General features: G+C 44.2%; 1 protein-coding gene across 3 annotated transcripts in view; it reads left to right on the top strand.

The window, feature by feature from the left end:
- Positions 1 to 25098, top strand: part of PBX1 (PBX homeobox 1) — a 219738-nt gene that overhangs the window by 42745 nt on the left and 151895 nt on the right. The gene's annotated exons all lie outside the window — the stretch shown is intronic.

Raw genomic sequence — 25098 nt, 5'->3', positions numbered from 1 at the left:
ACATGCTCTGGAACGTATTTCCACCAAATGTTTGTTCAGACCACTTTCCGCCATGCTTGTTACCTCTGCCTTCACCCCAAACTGGCAATTGTTTTAATTCAGCAGAGCTGCTTTCTTATAGAACTGTAAAGTGAGACCTTAGAGAGAGACCTGCTCTGGTTGTAAGCTTGCAGCTTGCCACCTTTTTCCTGACAGAGGCTCTTTTAGCCAGTTTCCTTTTAACAGACGCCTGCTTACAAGACATTAAACATATATGTCCTTTCTGATCATGGGCATGTGTTGTGGTGAGAAGATGGCACCCCTGGAATGTTTTGTTTGCAGGCAGCTGTTGTAGAGGGAAGAAGGGCTACTGTAGTTCAGATGGGTGAATCGAAGTGAAGTGAGATAAAATAACCTCTGGCAGGACTCTTTTGACCTGAAGGTTTTGCAGTCTGGATGGTTGTTCTTCAAACAATAGCAGGGCTGTTAGCTCAGGAGAGGAAGTGCTAGAGTTGTTAACCAGCATTGTTTGCTCAGATTGCCTAGACTTAAAAGAAATTCCCCATTGGTTAACCTATTTACTTCTGAGTCCAGTTTAAAATGCTGGTGCTTCCCTTTAAAGCCTTAGACAGCTTGAGAGACAAGTACTTTCTGTCATACCAAGTGGATGCTCTTCTCCAAACGGGAGTAGTGGAGATATGCCTCCTGGTATCAGTATCCTTGCTGTGTTTTTTTTTTGGCATCGTGCAAAAACTTCTTTATTCACCCAGGCAATTTTAAACATTTTTACTTTCTTGGGTCTTTATTTGTGCTTCTTTCCTGCTGGTTGTGTTGAGTGAATTTCTTATTTTCTATTTTTGTATATCTTCTTGAAATCTTTGATAAAAAGCAGAATACACATGGTTTAAATTATTAAATGGAGCTGCCAGCTTCTTAGACAACTGTCATGACTTGTGACTCTTGAATATAATCTTTCTTATCCGGCATAACACAATTGGATTAATTGTTCATGTATACAAAGGCTGTTATTTTCAACATTAACCCAAACTTTGCCTTAACCAGCAGTGAAAGTGAATTTTGATGTTGCGTATGGAGTACTACATCCTTTAGCAGTGACATAATATACTTCTTAACATAACCCTTTCTGACAATTTTTATGGACTGTGTTCAAAGAGTGGCTGGGTTTGCACATAATGAGAAGCCAGAGTTAAACCAAACTATGACTTAGCAGGGAACAAACAAATGGGTCTGGTGCATGCTACTCAAATCCTGATTCTCCCCATCCCTGTCTTCACCATGCTGGGTGGAAACAAGCAAGAATAACCCAAAGATGGACCATGGTTTTTCTCCTGGAGTGGTACTAGGGGTGTAGAGGCATGATTACACCAAGCAGCTTATACCAGCATATTTGTAAATTCCTGGTTAAGCCATTATTTAAGTCTGGCATACATTTATGTGCGAGCCAGGACAACATGCCAAGGAAGAAAGTTCACTGCTGCATTGCTTATAGGACATGGGCCCGGTCCATCATTGTGTTAGGATATGCTGCAGTTGTTCAGTTTGGGGAGGAGGAGGGGAGAGTCAGAGACTCTCTGTACATGGGCAGAGATGCTTCTCTTTATTATGTGCTATTACTTGGTGCGGGGGGGGGGGGGGGATATAGCCTGGGGCAGACCTTGGTAATTTGCTACCCTGTGGAAAAGTGGCAGGAGGACTTCATGGCCACACCAGCGCCCTCAGACCCTCATTTCCCAAAGCAGGGCAACTGCTTACAGGACTTTGAGAAGGCTCCCTTCTTGGCTGCACACCTGGTATGACTGCATTGCTCACCCTGCCCCCAATAGAGCCAAAGATCAGCATGGTAAGGCTGTTTGCACCACAAGGGCTAAGACCCTGAGATATTCATTAAGCAGACCATTATGTTCAGAAGCAATTGCTTGTTCACCCTCTTGGTTTATCTGCTCATATTTTCAGATTTGTGGTAGTTTCGGTTAAATGTACGGCTCAGATATGTTGTAATGTTTGGATGGAATCCTTTAGGAGGGAAATGCTCCTCCCCGCCCCTATCTCAGGTGGGGTTTTTTTGGTAGCATGTGAACTTGCAGGGGAATATAGTTTGATACATCCCAGCACATATGCCTCTTGGTACCCAGTCATGGACTACACCCATCAGCAAATCCTTTGCTCAGTGTGATTTTAAGCAGCCCCACCTCCTGCAAGGCCTCTCCATCACCCTGGCAGATAAGGCTAACTGCAGTCTTTTTGTGTACCCCTTTTCGCCCCAATCCATTTTTCCCCAACCTTTGCAAGCATGCTTTCTTTCCTGTTATCCAAGGGAGGGGAAGCAAAAAAGAGAGAAGAACAACTGTATAAAAATGTTAATTTATTAATCATTGCCTATATAGCAGTTCATCTGAAATGCTGTTGCTATGCCAACACCCTGGGAGTTTATTTTCTTAATCCAAGTGAGGAGCTCCCGGTCTCTTGGCCCCCTGCTGTGTTATTTGAATATGGTGCTGCTGCTGCTGCCGCCACCACTGCTGTAAGGGGGGGCGGGAAGAGAGGGAGAGGGAGGGAAAGAGATGGGGGGGGGAGAGAAGGAGGAAAAGGAGGCTAAACCACCAAAGCAGTCAAATGCAAAGCAGTAAGAGGCCTTTCTCAGTACGACTTAGTAAAAATGACACAAATTAATATACTCTACTTAAACCAGACCAAGATTAATGGTTCTCTATCAGAGCTGCTTAGTCCAACTGTCACTCGGCAAGCACGCGTCGGACAAAATCAACACTAATCAACATTTATTCCTCTCTTGCCCTTGGGTCCGAGGAGGGAGAGAGGGCTGCGGCGTTCTCCCGCTTGTCTCGCCACGCTTTTCACCCTCTATCCAGCTTTGCCATATATCACCCTTCCTCGCTGTGCCTCTCCTTGTACAGATCCACACACTCAGCTATCAGACAACATTAGAGGCATGATAGATTTTCTGTTTTAATTTACATCTATTATATTACAACATAACAGTTCTTGATTCAGGGGAGGCTAGTGTCTCCTATAGATGGCCTCAACGGGAGGATTTCTGCATTAACTTATTAGGGCTGGTTAGAATGGGCTTTCAGATAGACTCCCCGCCCCCCACCCCCTGCCTCTCTCATGCTCTTCCTTGCATGGTGAGTGAAGACACTTTGCTGCTGCCGCCCGTCGAGGAGTACTTGGAGTGGTGTGCAGTGCTTTTCTTCACGAAACTGGATGTTGTGCTTCGGCTGCCTTTTTAAAGGAGCACAGTGCCGAAGTGGAATTTGACACACGCAAAAGCGCATATTAATATCAGGGGAAATGATTTCAGAGGGTTGTGTGCAGGTCCTGGGGAAGATCCTGGTGCCGTGTGCCCAATGGCGCTTCCTGAGGCTTATTTTTTACTTCATCGCTGTGTTTATCTAGATTGATAGCCCACCCATTTTAGCGTTTTTAACCCCTCCCCCCTGGATTATTACAGCACTCCCCAGGGGGCGGTTATCACCCACTTCAGAAAACACTGATCTAAATCATATCTGTGGTTTTATTGATACTTTCATCCTTTTTACAGTGAATTTTTGTTTTGTTTTGACTGTACGTTACCTGAAATATATATATTGTAGAAACACAGTGTATAAATTTAAAAACTAAATACAACAACTAATAAATCAAGCACAGAACGCTCCCCAGCTGAGTAAGCAAGGCCCTGCTAGGAACAGACTATTTTTCTAAATGCCAAATGGGGTTTTTCTGGCTTTCTGAGATTTCATTGACGGCCTACTGGTATTTGCCTAAGGGGGAATACAAACCTAAAAGTACCTTAAGATAACCAGAATTTCGCACAACCGTAATAAGAATTCATGCTGTCAGCAAAGCATAATCGTAAGCAGCAATGAAAAAAACAATTTAGAAGATTTGAGAAAAGATGTATTTTTATTTTGTTTATTTTTACTAGCTTGGCATACAGGGATTTGCCTTTCCCATTCTGCCCCCTCCCCTCTGGTTTGGGTAGGAGATTTTGGCTATTTTGCTGGTTCTGGGTGGAGGGGTGCTGGCCAATCAAACTTGACTTTTTTTAAAAAGAAGAGTTTGCCAATACCCATTTTTGCCAAGGGGTAGTACATATACAAAAGACACAGGTTGGGTGCTTCTGTGTGTAGAGGTCTACAAAATGGGTACCATAACAGAGAAGACCATGCCTTACCTATTAGATGCTCTCAGCTCATGTGTGTTGGCGGCACACACAGCGGACTTTTCGTGTGAAGGTTAAGTATGTTGAATTTAGTGGACTCCTAGGAAACAAACTTGTTCAAGACGTCTTCAGCACACATCACACTGAAATGAGTTAGACCTGTGGAAGATCCCAACAGTGATCTTGTGCAGCTCCCATTTGTTTCAACAGGACTCCCATTGAATCCTGCCTTTTATCTCTCTCCCCGCCATCCACCCCTGACAGAGTGCAATGATAGAGCCACACTGTATGCCCAAGTGAACATGTTAGGTAATTTATAGCATGTTTGGAGGGAAGCTGGTAACTTGCATGTAAATTTTGTATTCAGCATTAAAGTAAGTGATGCTTACTCAGACTTTGAGCTTAATATAATCACACTTTAAAAAAAGAAGAAGGAAGGAAGGTACTTCCAGTAATAGCAGGTGCTTGTGTTAACCATGTCTCAAAAGCTGGCCTCAATAATTTTAATGAGGGGGAAGAGACTCTCGACTATGGAGGTTGGGGGAGGGAGAGAGACACAGAAAACACGGACATCTCTGCCCCTCTGATGAGCTGGCTGTGTCTATCCCTTTGTTGAAGCCATCACATCCCACTGGGTGTAGGAGAGATGTTCAGCATTGCTGCATTTACGAACCACTCTTGTAACACTAATAAAATGCGAAACACTGCTTTATAAGGTGGTTACTTAGGATAACTTCACTTCCATAAAATCTGGTAATCAGATCCAGAATATTCCTGATGGACTTTAAGATGGCTTCCATTTTTAAAAGAACACTTTTCTAATGTCTTGAGACACCCAAAATGTTGGAACAATTGGATAATTCATTTGAAACTAAAAAGCCAGTGGTTACTTTTTATAGATATTTATTATCAACCAATAAGTTTGATATGCAGAGTTTAATAAATGATTGGAATGTTCACTATTACCTATACAGTGGGGAAATGTCTTGGCGTTGGTATCAGACGTATTGATGGATCCTAAACTAAGGCTTCTACAACAGAAAATACTATTGAGAATCTATTGGACTCCCTTACGTTTGTATAGGATAGGACTATGTAATGTAGCTCTTTGTTGGAGATGTAATATGGACCATGCTTCTTTGAAACACATGCTTCTACTGTGTCCCACTCTTTCTAAGTTTTAGGAGAAAGTGCTGGACTATATAAACAAGAAATTACAAAAACATTTAAGATTTTCAGAGGTGAATATGCTCTTGAAATATATACCCATTTTATGGAAATTGACAGCAGGACAGCGGAAATGGATTCATTGCACCCTAATGATACAGATGAATTGGAAGAATTAGAGATAATATTCCCCTTAATCAATAACTTGACAACATTGGCAACATATGAATGGACAACTTATAGACACAGACTTTTTTGGATAAATACAATGATATTTGGAATGAGTTTACACAGAATATATTTGAGTTTTGATGATTATGTGTGTACTGTATTAGGATGATAAGAATATACATATATGCATGGTAATGTAGCAGTATTTTTTCTTTTTTTATTCTCTCACCTTTTTCTTGCTTTTTTCTCACTCTATCTTTTTATAAATGAAATTCTTCTAATAAAATAAAAAACCCACTTTTCTAGATCTCATGACTGGCTTTGCTGAATTTCAGTAGATCGGGAGTTTGTGCTAGAAAGGGTTAGATAACAGAACCATTGGCTTCACCTGAACAAGGTAGACTTGCAACTGCAAAAGTATTGGGTAGGATTCCACTAATCAGCCTCATCAGCAGAAGCCCTGCAGAAAGACTTCTTTTTGCACAATGGGGCTTTCTGCACTCTCCTCCCCCCATGTGCCCCCATGCCCACCCCCAAAAAAAACCTTCAGAGCAGTGGTGTAGAAAAAGAAAGGGGTAATAATTTCACCTGGTAATGTTTGCACAGACAGAATGTTTGGAAGTTAGCAATGATGGGTTCTACTCTTTGGGATTAGTTAACAGGGTGTCTGCCCAGCTGCCTCTGCTCAGGTATCAAAAGAAACAACTGGAATAATCATAAAGATTTAGAGCTCTATGAGTTTATCAACTAAACATACCTTCTGGTTTATTAATGTGAGGCATTGGCTGCATTTAGACATAGCAGTAAACTATGGTTCTATCTATCTTGTCTGTTTATCCCCCTGACAGGACTCAAGACAGCTTCCTGATCTTTACTTGAATGGCTTATCTTTACTGGAAGGAGCCTAGGCAAATCTTAAGTTTGTGTGCTCCCACTTTCCACTGGCACAGCCATGAGGAGACTGGAAGCATTCATTTCAATTAACTACAGTTTACTGTTAAAGGTAAAGGGACCCCTGACCATTAGGTCCAGTCGTGGCCGACTCTGGGGTTGCGGCGCTCATCTCGCTTTATTGGCCGAGGGAGCCAGCGTACAGCTTCCGGGTCATGTGGCCAGCATGACTAAGCCACTTCTGGCGAACCAGAGCAGCACACGGAAACGTCGTTTACCTTCCCACAGGAGCAGTACCTATTTATCTACTTGCACTTTGTCGTGCTTTCGAACTGCTAGGTTGGCAGGAGCAGGAGCTCACCCCGTCACGGGGATTCGAACCGCCAGTCTTCTGATCGGCAAGTCCTAGGCTCTGTGGTTTAACCTACAGCACCACCCACGTCCCAGATACAGTTTACTGTTATGCAAGGCCAAACCCTTAACTGAATGAATGAATAAATGGAGTTACTTTTAACGATGGCTTACAATAGTCTCCAATTTCAAGCACTGTTTGCAGTTCTCCATATGGAAATACTAAAGGAAATGAGTTTTGATTTAGAAGGGATACCTCTATTGGTAGAACCCCTTTCATGCAGTACATGTCATAGTAGGCCACAAGCTGAACCTGAGTTGACAGTGATGCAGCAACAAAAATGGGATAATACTATTCTGGGCTGCATCAAAAGAGTTCTAGTGACCAAATCAAGGGACGTAGTAGCACCACTCTTGGTCAGACCACATATAGAGTACTGTGCACCGGTTCTGGGCACCACAATTTAAGAAGGATATTGACAAGCTGGAACATGTGCAGAGGAGGATGAGCAAGATGATCAAGCGTCTGAAAACCAAGCCTTTTGAGGAACGGTTGAGGGAGTTGGGTATGTTTAGCCTGGGAAAGAAGAAACTGAGGAGATAGGATGTTCAAATATCTAAAGGGCTGTCGCATGGCAAATGGATAGAAGTATATTAATGTCTCTTCTTAGTTGCGGATTCACCCCTGAATTCACCAGCAGAGGTGGTGGTCCGAGAGGCATAATTGGTGGGTTATGTGTGACAAACAGCAATTATTGGAAAGAAGAGAGGTTGTTCTGAGAGCACCTTTAGGTGTGCAGAGGTGCCTCTCTCTGGAAATCTGTCACTGGGTAGTGAATCTATTGCCTTGTAGGAACACATGCTGTTTACTTACACTCTGCCTGTATTTGTAAAGAAGGCAAATATTACAAAGATGTCCTAAGTATCATTTTCTCTCTTCTCCAAAGAAACACAAACCTGGGAAGTGCTTTGTTGGTTTGCCCTTGGGCATGATCTAGAGAAAGGTGGAAGGCACTGCTAGGTTCAGCCCAGTTAAGAGAAGATTGAGGGGAGGGTTGGAAAGTATTTTTCAGATATTTAGAAGAGTCTTGTGAGGATGTTTACCACTAAAGATGGAATAAAAAGAGATGGATTTAAACTACAGGAAATCTGATTCAGGCAAAATGTCTGAACTTCCCAACTACATGGACAGTCTGGCAATGGGATAAGTTGCCCTGGGAAGCAGAGAAATGTGTTTTCTTGGAGGTTCTCAAGAGAGGCTGGGCCAGGAGGAGGGGGAGAGAGAATAGTTATTGGCTGTGGGCCACCTGGAATTTGGCACCATGGCACCAGATTTAAAAACAGTTCCCCCTTCTCTTGGTTTATATGTGACACAGTCTAGAGTAAGTGTTAAGTGTAACACTTTTAAGTGTTAGTATCATTTTAGTAGGGGACGCAGGTGGCGCTGTGGGTTAAAGCCTCAGCGCCTAGGACTTGCCGATCGAAAGGTCGGCGGTTCGAATCCCTGCGGCGGGGTGCGCTCCCGCTGCTCGGTCCCAGCGCCTGCCAACCTAGCAGTTCAAAAGCACCTCCGGGTGCAAGTAGATAAATAGGGACCGCTTACCAGCGGGAAGGTAAACGGCGTTTCCGTGTGCGGCTCTGCCTCGCCAGAGCAGCGATGTCACGCTGGCCACGTGACCCGGAAGTGTCTCCGGACAGCGCTGGCCCCTGGCCTCTTGAGTGAGATGGGCGCACAACCCCAGAGTCTGTCAAGACTGGCCCGTACGGGCAGGGGTACCTTTACCTTTACTATCATTTTAGTAGGGTAAAGGTAAAGGTACCCCTGCCCTTACGGGCCAGTCTTGACAGACTCTAGGGTTGTGCGCTCATCTCACTCTATAGGCCGGGAGCCAGCGCTGTCCGCAGACACTTCTGGGTCACGTGGCCAGAGTGACAAGCTGCATCTGGTGAGCCAGCGCAGCACACGGATCGCCGTTTACCTTCCCGCTGGTAAGCGGTCCCTATTTATCTACTTGCACCCGGGGGTGCTTTCGAACTGCTAGGTTGGCAGGCGCTGGGACCGAACGACGGGAGCGCACCCCGCCGCGGGGATTCGAACCGCCGACCATGCGATCGGCAAGTCCTAGGCGCTGAGGTTTTACCCACAGCGCCACCCGCGTCCCATTTTAGTACGCCTGCACAAAAAGCATTTTGGAGCATGCAGTGGCTTCAGTTTGGGAAGAGAAATACTCTCTGGGACGTAGGAGCCAACTTCTAAGGGCTGAGGAGTCTTCGCCCCCCGCCAATAAAATATTTGAGCGCCCCCCCCCCGCCCCAAGTTGATGGGCATTGCCATTCAAATGGTGTGCATGCACTGCATCATGTGATTGATTATGTGGGGTGGGGCTTACCTGGACCTCTCAATATTTTATTCAAGTTGGCATCCCTGCTCTGGCACAATCTCCCATATTCACCTGAACTGCAGGGTTTTCCATCCCTCATCTGGAGACAGCTGATGGTGGCCGTTATCAGAGCTAGGCTATTGAACAGGATGTTCCCTTTGCCCCTAGGCTGATGTGGTCTGACAGTTTCTAAATGTTGCTATTAGAAATACAAGCCAGAAATGATCAAAGAGGCCCAACAAATAAGGATAATTCTAACGCACTAGTCCCTTCCAACGCTCTTCGTGCCTTACGGTTGCCAGACTCGAAAAAAGTACCCCTCTCTCTTTTGATTTGGCTTTCTTCCCAGCCGAGGACTGGATGACATCATGAGCAGCACATATCACAACAGGATTCAATAAGCGACCTTCTCCCTGGGTCAATAGTTGCCAGGGTCAGTTGGCTGCTAAGCTGCATATCAGCGATGCTTTTCTGTGCTGGTAAAGAAAGAAAAAAGAGCAAAAGGAAGAGACTGCAGGAAGAGTCCAAGAAGGGAGGAGGGGCAAAATTATGTGCAAGTGTTTCTCTGTGCAAGGGCTGCTTTGAATGTCAGGGATGTGGTGTTCCAGAGCAGTGTTTTAACCCTTTTTTCTCCATACTCTGCCTGCTGCAAATCTCCATTGCTCATCACAAAGCTATGCAGTAGTAGTGGGTGGGGGGGTAATGAGTGTAGGCAGTGTTAGAAACTCAAATATATAAGCTAGGCTCCAAATGGCTACTTAAACCAGGGTTACAGTTGCCAAAACGGAATGCCTAGTTGCCATTTTGTGGCCAGACGGCTCAAAGCTCGGATTTTTCAATAGGACTTTTGGGTTCCTGAAATTCATTCTGCTTGTGCAGATAAAATATAATGGATAGAATTCTACAGGTTGTGTTGCTAGTGTTAAACGGTCCAGATCCAAGGATCTCCAGACGTGCACCTCCGGGTGGCGGAGACATCACTGGCGCCTGGGCATCTTCATTTGGTCACAGGTGGCCAACAGCCAGATGCAAAATGTGCTTGGTGCCTAGTGAATTTCAGGCGCTGAGTGTAGGAGAGAAAACAGAAACCCTCACTTTCCCTGTTGTTTTCTCTTGAGGGACTGATAGTAACTTTTTGGAAGGAGGAGATTTACACTGGGAGGAGGGCATGGAAGGAAAAGATTAAGCACCACCTCCCAGAGCTTCACATTCCTGGTGTTCAGACCAACCCTATGGACAAAATCATGGATGTTTGTTGTTATGTTTGTTGGCTTTCAGTCTAGGAACATATTTTTAAAAGCCACAAAGGACTCTTTGTGCATGTACAGAACACTCTTGTGCATGTACAGAATGCTTTCTATCACCACTTGTGTACATGCACTTTTGCTGCAATTAGACAGTTTACATTGGCTTCAAAGTCTAAGATCAGATGTTCTCTAACCAAAGTTTAGTGTACTTAAACAGGCAAAGGACCCCTGACAGTTAAGTCCAGTTGTGAACAACTCTCGGGTTGTGGTGCTCACCTCGCTTTACTGGCTGAGGGAGCCAACGTTTGTCTGCAGACAGTTTTTCCGGGTCATATGGCCAGCATGACTAAGCCGCTTCTGGCAAAACCAGAGCAGCGCCGTTTACCTTCCCGCCGGAGTGTTACCTATTTATCTACTTGCACTTTGACGTGCTTTCGAACTGCTAGGTTGGCAGGAGCTGGGACCGAGCAACGGGAGCTCACCCTGTCGTGGGTATTCGAACCACCAACCTTCCGATTGGCAAGCCCTAGGCCCTAGTGTACCTAAGACCTGTTAAATGAACAAATGCTTTTTAAGCTGTCCTTTTATGATTAACATTGGATGGTCATGCTCCTGATTTCTAAGAAAAGAATACCAATACATTGCTGATCTTGCTTCTCCTGTATTTTTCATGTCCATATTTTCTTTTCTGAGCTCATTATGTATTAATTAATGAACCTTAGGGAAGTTGTTTGGCTGGGATTTGGATTTTTTTTTTTCAGAGACTGTATGCTGAAGAGCCAAATATGGCAAGAAATCTTACATAGTACATAATCATAATAATAAATTAGAATTTATAAAATATGTAATAAAAAGCTAGTGTGTAATTACAGCATTTATATCTCACTAATCCTTGATGCAGCCTTGTGTGGTTTGCCAGTGTGCTTACTGCAAGCAATAAGAGGAATCTAAACAAATCTTACAAATGTACAGCAAAATGTGCCCCCAAAATATCTGCATAGGAAAAAACTATTCTTCCACCAAATGACAATGTATTTACTTATAATTTAAAATAAGACGGTTGAATTAACTCGCTTCCATCCTGATGTACAAGAAATATTCCCCATAGATTTGTTTCGGAACTCATTACACTAGAGCTGTTCAAAACCACATCAAACATGATGACTAAAAGATGCCATTTTTTTTTTGTCTGAGGCAGAGCTGAGGGCCCTCTGACCTTCTACACCTCGATGGACTCACAACTCCCACCAGACCCAGCCAGCATGGCCAATGGTTAGGGGTGATGGGAATTATAAATCCAACAATAGCTGAAGGGCCGCAGGTTTCCCACCCTGGTCAAATATTAGACACCCCCACAGTTCTGAAATGGTTCTCCAAGTGCACCCCATCCCTAGCAAACCACCTGTTTCTTCACACCCCCCCTTCAGCCTGGTTTAAGGTCTGGTGTGATGCGGTAGAGTGACTAAAAACAGACCAAATCTTGAATTGAGAAGTGAGTGATTGGGATCCAGCCTCTCCTTTGACAGCCTTATGGGGTTGTTTTTATGGTGCCCATTCTCCCCCGGACATGTGTGCACACCCCGGGCTTCCCCCCATCCCAGGCACCTCCCATGCATGCCGGCCCCACTGCTCACTCTTGAAAGTAGTTGCTTGTGCATCCTTTTCTCAGAGTGATGAAGGGAATCCAGGCAGAATCTGAAAGCATAATAGAACAATAAAGTTGGAAGGGACCTCAGAGATCATCACCCCTTGCTGATGCACTGGCTTCAGCCTCCTTGAGAAGGGGCCATTTGACCTCGGCTTAAAAACCTCTAATGATTTTCATGTGTACATTCTGGCTCCAGCAGTGCTATTTCCTAACGCCTAAATGGGTACCTCCTTCCTGCCTGCACCTTGCCCTACAGCTGATCAGTACAACAGGGCAATATAATCAATGGTCAGAGGTGCTACTTGCCACATATGACTCCTCACTTATCCAGCAAATAACTCTCTTTAAGCTGGACAAGCAGCAAATGCGCGCTAAGTCTATGGCCAGAAATGAACACATACAGGGAGATTGCATCCACGATGATGATTTAACCTTGATAAAACAGTGTTTTCACCAAGGATGATGTTCCCCCATCTATCTTCATCCATCATGTTGCGGTTGAAATATGCTAATAAGGCCCATGGCCAGGAGCGCAATGCAGTTAAATGGGCCGTTGCAGCCATTCTCTGTACCCCATGACAAGGTGATGCTAATTACTGTCCCAGTTTGGTGTGGGAAGTGTATGCGTATGTGGAGGGGGGGCAGTTTCAGAATAGGTAGTGGGTCAGGGGAGTGGATCATCAGCGAAACAGTTTGTGTTGAAGTTGCTCAGAAAGAGTCTGAAATGTGGATTCAGTGATAATTTTCTGTGGTACTTAGTAGTCCTGACTCCTTGGAGTTTGTGCATGAGAAATTGCAGCATCTATAGAAAGGCATCCATGAATCTTGGACCCTCTCCCTTCCGGAGTCATTTGCTAGAAGTGATATACTAGCGTGATTCCAGTTCATTTCAGTGAACACTCTCCAGTGTCCAGGAGAATTTCTCTGTGGATTGTGTCTATTGGCTACCATAACAGATGTTTGTACATTATTCAATCCGTCACCCTTTCAAGTAAGGACAGAATAATCAACTAGGTAAGGGTTTCCATCAATATTTCACCAGATGTGAAACTAACAGTGAGTTCCTCAGGTGAAACTGTGGTGGAATCTGAAAGGAACAAGCAAGTTTCCATATACTTAGTGAAATTTAAGGGGTCAGGTTTCAACCTATTTTCTAGTCTACACATAGTTATCTGACTCTTGACAGCAAAGTATTAATGGAAGATTGGGAAGAGGTAGCAGGAGAGTTAGGTACTAAATTTTCTACTCCGCTCTGAACTTGCTGGGCACATTGGTAATCAACAAAGACCCACATTTTAATTCTCAGCCCATATTTTCTAGTCACTGGTGACAAAGTATGGCTAGAACTTGATTGGGTCCGCAATATTTTAGTTTCTGCCAGAACTGAACTGTGTGTGTGTGTTGAAATTTGCCTCTTCGTTGCGAAAGAACTGTTAATTAAGCAACTGCTCCAATCACACTGCCCCTCCAACATCAGAAGTGTTTCTCTGCTTTATTGTGGAAGTCTTAAAAACTAATTATAGCTCAATAAAAGTGGTAAAAAGCTTCCATAGCTGGTTTTAAGGCTTCCGGGATCCGTACAGTCTCCTGAGTGCCGGGCTAACCTGAAATAGTCCTCTTAACTTCACAGCTTTGCTTGCAGACTATAAGGAAACCTTTGCCCATTGTATATAGCAGGAGCTGCTGAGGTCAGCAAAGCTCAAACTATCCCCATCCCACTTGAAAATTGCTGGTAGACGACTAAATAATTTTTTATTGCTTTCAAATACTCTAATGACATCTGTCTTGCCTTTCAAATGCAATGGATATGTCAGTTTTTGAGAGAAAAAGTTATGTGTGAAGTCATTAAGGGGGGAAATAATCAGATGCAGAGCCAAGTACAGATATACTAAATACTATTTAAATAGTAATAATTCTTAAAAACCTATGACCCGATTGCTAGTAACATGTAGTTTCAGCTTCAGATCCAGCAGCACTTCATAATATCCTTTTTAACCCATAATGGATGTAGGGCAGCCTCATAGCAGACAGGCAGGATCTCTGTTCTGGGGAGGGACACTCTGTATCAGCTATGTCACCAGCTGTGCTCAACTAGCTTTTTTATGTGGGGCCAGGAAGCATTGCTTTCCCAAGAACAATATAGTATAGTCTGAGCATTAGTAAAATGGGAAGCTGGGGAACTATGTTCAGATCCTGCACAGCAAATGAGCAACAGCTCTCTGTTTGTTGCTTGATAAGCTTATTGTCTATGCTTGGTCTCTGCTGAAATAATATCACACATATTTTGATTATTAAACTTTGAGCAAGATCTTGACAGTCTGGAAGGATTTCAGAGGAAAACCTCAAGGATGAAGTGCTTAGAACATCAGGCCAAAGAGAAAAGTTTTGAGAAAGGAGCTGGGGGTGTGTTCAGTTCTACAGAAGAGAAGAAGGCTGGAACAGAGGAAAGCAGATAGTGATCAGACTGTTTGAACATGTAAAATGCTGCCAGAATAGATGAAAGACGATTGTTCGGTGTGCAAGAGAAACTGGATTTGAACTGCAGAAAGGGAAGGATTTGGTTCATATCATAAAAGGTTTTCTAGCCCCAAGAATGGAGACTGTAGATATCTTAGGAGGGAAGTTTTCAAACAGGTGAGATAAGCCTTTGTCACTTCAAGCAGAAGCACCTGATGGCTAGCTCCCCACTTTAATCTTTATCGCTCTGGCAAGCTCACTTGGTTGTCTTCCTGACTGGTCTGTTCTTGGGGAGAGACCATGCTGATACCTCTCCCTAGTTTCTCAGTAATTCAATTTCAGCTACATAGCCATCCATCAGCACTTGAGTTTCGGGTTCTCCCCCCCCCCCCCGACATACGTACACGGAATCTCCCAACAAAAGGTTGCCGCGTGGAGTGATCCTGTTTTCAACCAGTCATTATACATGTACACACAGTTTTTGTTTTTCTCTGTCAACACACCATATGTTTGCTGTGGCCTCTGATTAGTTCTCATTGGACTGTTTTTGTTCCTCCATGTGGATTTTCCCCCTTAAGATTTTATTTATTCTTCTTTTGCAGACTTTTCTCAGACCTGCAGGTGCCTCTTTCTGGTGCATGGGTTGTGCTGGTTTGGCTACATAAGGATCAACTATCATACAATGAGTTTGATCCTCCTATGTACAATATCACCTGTAACAATTTTGCAAAGTCCCCCCCCCCCCCCGATAAAATTGCTCAGATTCAGAAAGAGGTAGACTCCACCGTGGTAGCCGGGCCAGGGCGGGAGAGTGCCAGAGCTCTGTCTAGTCAAGTTGTATGGGATCAGTTTCAACCTGTTACAGTGGTACCTCTGTGTGTTCATTTGTGTGTGTGCAAGAGAGAGAGAGAGAGAGAGAGAGAGAGAGAGACTGAGGATAAAGGAGCCATAAAAACAAAACTTTGTTTCACTGACAGAAGCTGCTATGCTGACTTTGGTTTTACTACATGTGCGAACTCCCCTCCCCTCCATTTTATTTTGTGAACCTTTAAAATTGCACCCAGTCTGCATGCAAGTCAATGGAGCATGAGACTTATGCTAGCAATTGATGGATGGATTTGGCCTGAGAGGAGGTCCAAGGAGGTGATATAAGTAGATTGACCTTTGCAGCAACCTGAGAAGTGTGAGGAATTTTTCACTGAGAATCCAAACCAGCTTCCAAACCCACTTCTAACCTGCCATGTTAGCAGCGGACTGCAGTTTCAGGGCTGCCATGAACTGCTTTTGTAGCGCAGCCCTTCCAGTCTGTAATAGGGGCACAACAATAAGGTTGTTGTATACTACTCGTATCAACTCAACATGTAACATGAGGATTAAAGCAATGGTGAACTGTTCAGGGTTGTTGTATACTTCTTTCTCAGCTTCTGCTCAACCCCAACAAGCAGTTGAGGTTTCATACCTCCAGACAATACCTGCAGGGGTATTCTAAGCCATCTAGAGCCTATCCTATGGGACACGGGTGGTGCTGTGGTCTAAACCACTGAGCCTCTTGGGCTTGCCAATCAGAAGGTCGGAGGTTTGAATTCCTGCAACGGGGTGAGCTCCCATTGCTCTGTCCCAGCTCCTGCCAACCTAGCAGTTCGAAAGCACATCAAAGTGCAAGTAGATTAATAGGTACCGCTCCGGTGGGAAGGTAAACGGCGTTTCCATGTGCTGTTCTGGTTTCGCCAGAAGCGGCTTAGTCAAGCTGGCCACATGACCTGGAAAAACTGTCTGTGGACAAATGTCGGCTCCCTTGGGAGTAAAGCAAGATGACCGCCGCAACCCCAGAGTCGTTTGGAACTGGACGTAACTGTCAGGGGTCCTTTACCTTTACCTTTTTTAGAGCCTATCCTGCAGTATGCAGAGTGAGTGACACTGTAAGGCTAGGTCTCAGCAAGAGCCGTTCCCAGCTGGCAGCAATAGGGGCTGTATTTGCTTTGGAATCTGAATTAGCGGGGGGGGGGGCTAATTTTCAGTAAATAAGGTATCAGTTAAGAACAGCAAGATCACTCTGCTGCTATCTCGTGGGAGTTTGTTTTTGTTTTAGCAGTAGGATGGACAACACTGGGGATTCCCAATCCTGGCTACATCAACATTTGTTTCATTGATTTCTATGGTCATTTTTCCCTTTCATCTCTGGGGATATTTAAAAATAGTTTCTCAATGCAGTCCAGGAAATGATCTGTCCAGGCATTGATAAAGTTCTGTCTCTGCTCTGCTGCTAGTTTCTCTCAGTGAAGGAAAGCGAAAGAGAACAATGGCTTCTCAAAATTCTTCATAGGTTGCAAGAGGGAAGCATTTTGCAAAACATTTTTTGGAGGGTTGGGGAATGTAATTATTTGAAGAAAATTATTTCTTGAGAAATCTTGGCTCACTTAATGTTGAATAACACTCTGTTGCTAGTTGTAGTTGCTATTATAATTATTTATAGCCTGCCTTTTCCCCAGATCAGTACTCTAGCTGGTTCATATTGGTGGATGAAAGAAGTACAGTGGTACCTCGGGTTACATATGCTTCAGGTTACATACGCTTCAGGTTACAGACTCCGCTAACCCAGAAATAGTATCTCGGGTTAAGAACTTTGCTTCAGGATGAGAACAGAAATTGCGCGGCGGCGGAGCAGCAGCAGCAGCAGCGGGAGGCCCCATTAGCTAAAGTAGTGCTTCAGGTTAAGAACAGTGTCAGGTTAAGAACGGACCTCCGGAACGAATTAAGTACATAACCAGAGGTACCACTGTAGTGGGTTAAGGGAGGAGAAATAGAACAGGTTGGGACCAAGCCCATGACTTCCTTAAAATATCATTAAACAATATTAAAACTGGAGCTACAGTTGCACCAAAAAATCATGGATGGTGAAACTAGAGAGGTTATATCACCAAATATTTTCGGGGGGGGGGGATTTTCCAACCAGCTCAAAAAAGAAAATGGTACCAAGTTCCCTATCCCTTCTTAAGGTCTCAAGGATCCTCAGGCCCCAGGGGATGTCTGCACTCCGCAGCATTTCCCCCTTCCATTCTCCTCTGCCCTCCACCCACCTCAGACTTTCCTTCCTTCTGTCTTTCCTCAATGCCACAATCCAGGTCCCCACTTGCCTTGCATGGGACCAGCCTCCAATGCATCAATGCATCAGCAACATCCCTTTACTCTTTCTGGAGGCTCCTTCCCCACATGTTCCCCACAGCTCAGTTTCTAGCTGACCTGGCTCACCTACCAGTCAAGCTGGTAAATGATCATGCAGTCTCCCAACACTCCCCGCCCCCCCCAAAAAATGGCTAGAAAATTATTCTCTGAGAAATTTTTGTTTGGCCCTAGATTCTTGGCCTCATTTTTCCTAGAAAAGTCCTCGCACACTTGTGCAGGGGCATAGATCAGAGGGCTTTCTCGGTGGCTGCTCCCAATCTCTGGAACTCTTTCCCTAGAGCAGGGGTGGCCAACTCTCAAGAGACTGCGATCTACAGTGGTACCTCGGGTTACATATGCTTCAGGTTACATACGTTTCAGGTTACAGACTCCGCTAACCCAGAAATAGTACCTCGGGTTAAGAACTTTGCTTCAGGATGACAACAGAAATCATGCAGTGGTGGCACAGCGGCAGCAGGAGGCCCTATTAGCTAAAGTGGTGCTTCAGGTTAAGAACAGTTTCAGGTTGAGAACGGACCTCCGGAACGAATTAAGTACTTAACTCGAGGTACCACTGTACTTTCAGAATTAAAAACTGGCAGTGATCTACTGCGAAGTAATTCACAAAAAGATCGCTATGGATCAAGACAGCATTACAGAGAAAGCTCCATCTTCCCTTCCAGAGATCATGTGACAATGGAGGGCGGGGCGAGGCGGCGGGGCAGGAGTCAGTTTTAGTGACACTAAGGAAAGGGAGCTAGAGATAGACCGCGAACTACCAAAACCTTGCGGGGATCTACCAGTAGATCCCATTCGACCTGTTGGACATCCCTGCCCTAGAGAAACTAGCCTGGCTCCCTCCCTGTTGTCCTTCTGCCACCAGGCTTTTGGAAACTGATTGCTTTTAATGAAAGGACTAGTGCCTCCCTGTTGTTATAGTAATTGTCTGTATGTTTTCTAATATAACTTTTATATTTATATACAAGTTAAATTTTCTCAACGTTTTGCCTTGTTTTTTAATTATACTTTTCTATGTTTTTAGCCACCTTGAGTCCCTGTCAGGGCAGAAGGTGGGATTTAAATAAGTGTATAGTATATAGTCATCATCAGTGGCAGAGCATATGCTTTGTATTCATAAGATCACGGGTTCAGTCCCTGAGATATGCAGCTGAAAGGAACTAATTGAGGGTGAGGAAGACTATGGAGAGCCACTACCAAGTCAGGGCCACAATGAGTTAGAATGGCAAGCTCAGAAGAAACAGCTTCAGGCATTCGGACTATTCAGCACTGTCAAAGGTCATTGTCCTTGCATGCCTATGTGCCTTGTCTGTGTCCATCCCTTGGCTGTTTGCAACACACACAGCCCAGCCAGGGGTCGGTCCACTGTCCCTCAGACCCCCAATTATTCTTTTTTTTGGGGGGGGGATGAAAGAATTCCTATGCCTCACAAATAATCCAGAGATAAATAAATAAAATAAAAGCACACATTCTACTCATGTAAAAACACCAGGAAGGCCCCACAAATAACACAGAGATGCATTTTAAATGAAACGACACATTCTACTCATGTAAAAACACCAGGAAGGCCCCACAAATAACACAGAGCTGCATTTTAAATGAAACGACACATTCTACTCATGTAAAAACACGCTGATTCCTGGACCATCCGCAGGCCGGATTTAGAAGACGATTGGGCCGGATCTGGCCCCCGGGCCTTAGTTTTCCTACCCATGGTCTATGCAATGCCTTCCCCAACAAGGCCCACCCTGGTACCAGGGCAGCCGAAGACATTTAGGCACCTGAGTCAAACTACAAAATGCCTTCATCGGGGAAGAAGGGGTGAGTGAAGATCTACATCAGGAGCAAATGGGGAATAAAGATCTGCATTGGGAGCAAGGGCGGGAGGAGACAAGCAGCACCTCCTATTTGCCCAGAGGCTGATGTAGAGGGGGCATTGAGGGACGCTCGCACATGGGGGGGGGGGCTGCTGAGGAAATCCAGCCTCCAATAAGTACATGGTGGCTGTTGCTACCACTGTGGCAGCGGTGGCGGGGGATACATTCGTTGGAGGCTGGATCTGCTGTCTCTGCGGATCCTGCCACCCGAGGTGGTTAGCTCCCCTTGCCTCATGGGTGGGCAGCTGTGCCAGGCACAGACATTAACCTCTGACCAGGTTAAGGCATCCGTCTTCTCCCAGCCAGGGAAAATGATTATCATGCATATCTGTGCAAAGGGCCACTCCTTCCTCACCAATGCTTGCTCTGCTTTGAAGGAGAATGGAACAGGGCTTATGGAGTATCCTTTCACCTTTCCTGTCATAACCCTTCTCTCTCTCTCTCTCTCTCTCTCTCTCTCTCTCTGTGTGTGTGTGTGTGTGTGTGTGTGTGTGTCCTGCAGCAAATTCCTTGCTGTTGGCCTGGGTGAGGAAGGAGATGTTTTGTTTGTTTGCTGGCTCCTTCCTGAGATGCCTTTGCCATTCTGTTGGATTTTTAAAGCTAATCCCAAGAGAAGCTACACTGTTATTTGCAAAAGAACTCCTGTTTTCCTCTCAAATAATGTTTCCCTAAGGGAGGAGAATGGGCCTGGTTCCCGCTGACATTTAAACTGATAAATGTAATTTGTATGGTAAGATGCTGCTAATTTAATTGCATTTCCTTTCCTTCATCTCCTCTGCCCCGCACCCCCACCCCTTTCTCCCCAAGAAGAGAGGATCGCAGTGAAAGGCCTTGGCAAGGTGTCGCTTTGCATTGTGCAGAATGGGAAAGGTCTCTACCTGACTTATTTTGTCCCCTTTGCTTCAGCTGTCACTGCTGACAGCCCTCATGTTTATTTCATCTCGCGCGGTGGCTGTCTCGTTTCCCTATCCTCCGATGTCATTAACGCACAGAGAGTGGGGCCTGCAGTGCCGAGCCTAATGAAATCCACTGTGGCTCTTCATGCTCCCCACCTCGTTACCAAGGCTCAAGGTGTCAAATTAAATGCAGCCTGGAAAAGGAGAGAGAAAGTGAGGGGGAGCCTGGGGGTGGGGTGAGGGGAAGGAGAGAGAGAGAGAGAGAGAGAGAGAGAGAGAGAGAGAGAGTCATTAGAAGAGAAGAACTCATGAAATGCCTGCCCCTCATCTGGGATAGTGGGGTCTAACCCAATACCTGACCATCTTTGCTTTGTGCTTCCCTTTCTGACGTTCACATTGGGGATATCTCTGCACTCTCCACTGAACAAGTGGAGCCTGCCTGCTCCCACACATTTACAGAACGATGGCACGGCTCCCCAGTAGATGCAACCCTCGTGTCATCTTGGTTTAGAAATTAATAGTGAGCTCCATGCCAGCAGAGCACATTAGTAACTTTACTGCGACTATTTTCTGTTTCCCCCTGACGAGACTCAAGGCAGCTTAAATATAAAATTAAGAAACGCTAAAAGCATAGGAGGGAAAACACGATTAAAAATTGTTAAACTATACATACATACATACATACATACATACATACAATTTATTAAAATACATTCTGCTCCATGCAAATTTACAATTCATTTCTCATCTTTCTTTTCCCCTTTCTAATCACTCTTCTCAAAAAGGGCTTCTTTTTCACACACACACACACACACACCCTTTCTTCCTGCAGACAATTTAATTTGTGTTCAGAACCCACTGAGAATATTCCTTTGCATTCAGTTCCTAGGTGGAATCCTGGAATATGGTAATAAAAATGCCTCTGAGCACACTCAAAGTGTATTTTAGCCGTCATTTAACAGCTGCCTTCTCATGCCAGAATTCAGGAGCATCATATGCCTACACAGGATTTTTGGTATAAGTGCTGAGTTGACAATCTCCCCCACCACCACTCTCAAAAAATCGCATCTATTTTTCACCCCCCACTCCTGTCTTCCAGTGGTAAGTTCTTAAAAACCCCCCCCCCAACACTGGAAGAAGACACTTTACATTTTTAGTAATATTCATGTTGATGTCCGACCAATAAGTTAAACAAGGAGGTAGAAGCCAAAAGTGTTTCCAAAGCTCAAATTCCCATCCTCGGTCCTTGGTCCCCAGCATTGGAAACTTCCATTGGAGCTCCAGCAAATTCAGGGGGCTGATGAAAGCAGGAAGACAGCTCACCAGTAGCAATGGAAGCATCTAATGTTCATTTAACTCTGAAGGCTTGGGGGAGGAAAGTTCAGGGGCAGGAAAGCCAGGAAATGCAATGCAGCAGAACCAATTTCATGTCCATTTCTTGGCTTGCCTCAAATAATAATAATAATAATAATAATAATAATAATAATAATAATATTTATTTATATCCCGCCCTCCCCAGCCGAAGCCGGGCTCAGAGTGGCTAACATCAAATGCATAACACATTAACATAAAATAAGATATTGCAAGTTTAAATCTGGCATCATACATAAAGAGGTATCTATGCAGTTTGTTTGTGATACATATAATGGGCTTCAGTTCCTATTGTCAGAACCATACAAATTGCCCAAAAGTTGTGGGTGGGGAATGGGAATGTTCTTGATTCCTGAAATATTAGATGATTTGAGAGGTCTTCAGGATAGAGCTCTGAAAAAACATGGCAGCCTCAGCTGATAAAGGATAATTGGAGAATATAATGTAAAGGGGGGGATGTAATGAAGGGGAGACAAATAAGAGCAGGAGTTTATTAAACCACTGAGCCTCTTGGGCTTGCTGATCACAAGGTGGGTGGTTCAAATCTGCACAATGGGGTGAGCTCCTGTTGCTATGTCCTAGCTCCTGCCAACCTAGCAGTTTAAAAGCACACCAGTGCAAGTAGATATAAAGGTACCACTGCAGTGGGAAAGTGAACGGTGTTTCCGTGCGCTCTGGCACTCGTCACGGTGTCCCATTATGCCAGAAGCGGTTTAGTCCTGCTGGCCACATGACTTGGAAAGCTGTCTGTGTACAAACATCAGCTCCCTTGGCTTGAAAAACGAGATGAGCGCCACAACCCCATAGTCCAGTCCTCTTTGACTGGACTTAACTATCCAGGGGTCCTTTACCTTTTACATTAGAAGATGTATTTCAGGAAATGAAAGTCTTGTCCAAATGAGGAGTACAAAAAAGTACAAATTTTGGCAAAGAAGTACAAGTAGACAATAAGGAATGTGAAAGGGAAAAAATAATAATTTGCCATTAACATCATTAACAAAAATTCCACACCATGAGATGCAATAACGGGCTCTAACTTGGAGGCTGTCAAAAGCGGTTAGAGAAAACTAACAATGGCTATGTGCTACCTCCACTGTCAGGGGCAGTATTCCAGATGGTTGTTATATTTAGTCTTCTAGTCAAACTCAGTGCTGAATTGCTGGCTAATAATGATCAGAAGCAATGCAAGGAGCAGGATTAGGGATAAAAACCTAAAGTAGGTTCTTAAAACTCCCCCCCCCCCCATTGACAAATGCAGTCAGAAATATTGCCACACAATTTGTTATATTCATTTTATTTTTATATATTAGTAGATCAGCAGATTAAATTTGGATTGTGATTAACTATTATCACAGTCCAATTATTAATAATTACCAATGCAGTGTTCTTAGTGCGCATTAGATTTTACAACAACAAAAATGGGTTCCCCCTCTGAGGAACTTGAAGAATAATACCCGTATGCAACAGAAGAATGAGTGGAAGAATGAGTGGCAGTGTGATGGAATGGTGAGTGAGTTGAGTGACTGACAGGTGGGGGGAGCTGGTTGAGATGGCAAGTAAGAGGAGTTAGTGAGATTAGAGAGAGATGGGAGGCCAAGGTAATAGAATAGATGGAAAAGTCAGGTATGCTGTTTAGAACAGGGAAACTCCTTTTTTATTACCGTATTGGCCTCACTTTCCCCCCAAATTCCAAATGTGAAAAGTTAAAAGTGCGGCTTATATTTGCGACCTTATGGCATGCAGCCAGAAGCGTGGAGCGAACAGCGCCAGGAGTGCGGAGAAGCGGTGCCTGCCTCGTGCGGCTTATATTCAGGCCAATACGGTATTATTAAACAACTATGAGTGCTATTTTCCATAAATATATATAGATACTGATTCTTAGGCTGAAGAATTCACAGTCTTGGTGAATTCTAGGAATAATATGCCTCACTCTACATGCCACCTTTGCTATTCTACATGATTAAGCATATAAAAGGAAAATCCTGTTGTTCTTCATAATACAGTGAGTGATGGAAGCAGTTTCTTTGGGGGCAAGGCTGGACTTGGCTGGGTGACTGAACCTTGTGTCCTCCAGGGGCCACGGCCTTTTGGGGACCCCTGAAACAGCACACCATACATTAGCAATGACCTTGAATTGAATACGTAGCTGTAGGGACACCTCAAAAGTTCATCTCCTCCTTTGCCACTGTGTTTTTGAGATTGGTCAGTGAGTCAGTTTTTGATCTTGTGGTTTTAAGAAGTTTATTACACCTGAATTCCATGCAATGCATGCTGTGAATCAAAAGTGGGAGATGATAAATCCAAGCCAAGGGAACCAGTGTCTTATTTCATTTCGTTTCACTTTTAATTTGTATAAAACAAAAAAAATTCCTTCCAGTAGCACCTTAAAGACCAACTAAGTCAGTTCTTGGTATGAGCTTTCGTGTGCATACACACTTCTTCAGATACACTGAAGAACACGAAAAGCTCATACCAAGAACTTTTGCACACGAAAGCTCATACCAAGAACTGACTTAGTTGGTCTTTAAGGTGCTACTGGAAGGAATTTTTTTTGTTTTGACTATGGCAGACCAACACGGCTACCTATCTGTAACTTTTAATTTGTATATCAGCTTTCCATATTGCTAACCACAAGCTGGCTTAAAAGCTTGAGAAACAGCAACAAGCACAACAAAACTATAACCATCTTATAACAATCCAATCCAATCCACTTTACCACCTGCCATTTTATGTAACTTGATAGATTACTTGAACAGGGTTTGTTTGTTTGTGTGGGTTGTTGTTTTATTAATATTGGCTGCAATAAATGATATTTTGGGCTCCTAAATCGTAGTTGCTAACGTATTTTTTCCCACCATTCTTTTATATTACTGATACATTTCTCTTTGCAGTTGCCTGAGATGCCACCTGTTCTGTGTCAAGTCACTCAGTAGTTTCTAGAGTTGCTAAAGATTTACATTTCTGAGAGTTCCTCAGCTGAGTTGTCTGGTTGTGAAATGTGGGTGAAATGGGTTGAGTTTTTGTTTTTGCTTTTTTCTGTGGGCTCTGCTGTACCATGCCTTAGCTGGGAGAGATGGGAGTGCTCTCTTTTTTCATAAGGGGCATTCCTGTTGCTGCAATCTCTCCATTAATGTTGTAAAACAGATGTGTTGGAAAGTGCTTAAAAAATGACTTAAGACTAAAGGTGACGGCCCTTCCTTCCCTTCCCTGACAGTTCCCAAGCGCCCCCCCCCCCCGCAAAAAGTGTACTGGAGGGCTAGGGACCCTCTGAAGCAGATTTT

Source organism: Podarcis gaigeae (genome assembly GCF_964106915.1).
Source record: "Podarcis gaigeae genome assembly, chromosome: 6".
NCBI classification, from domain to species: Eukaryota; Metazoa; Chordata; class Lepidosauria; order Squamata; family Lacertidae; genus Podarcis; species Podarcis gaigeae.
Note: the sequence above shows the minus strand (reverse complement) of the source record. Positions and strands in the feature narration are given on the sequence as shown.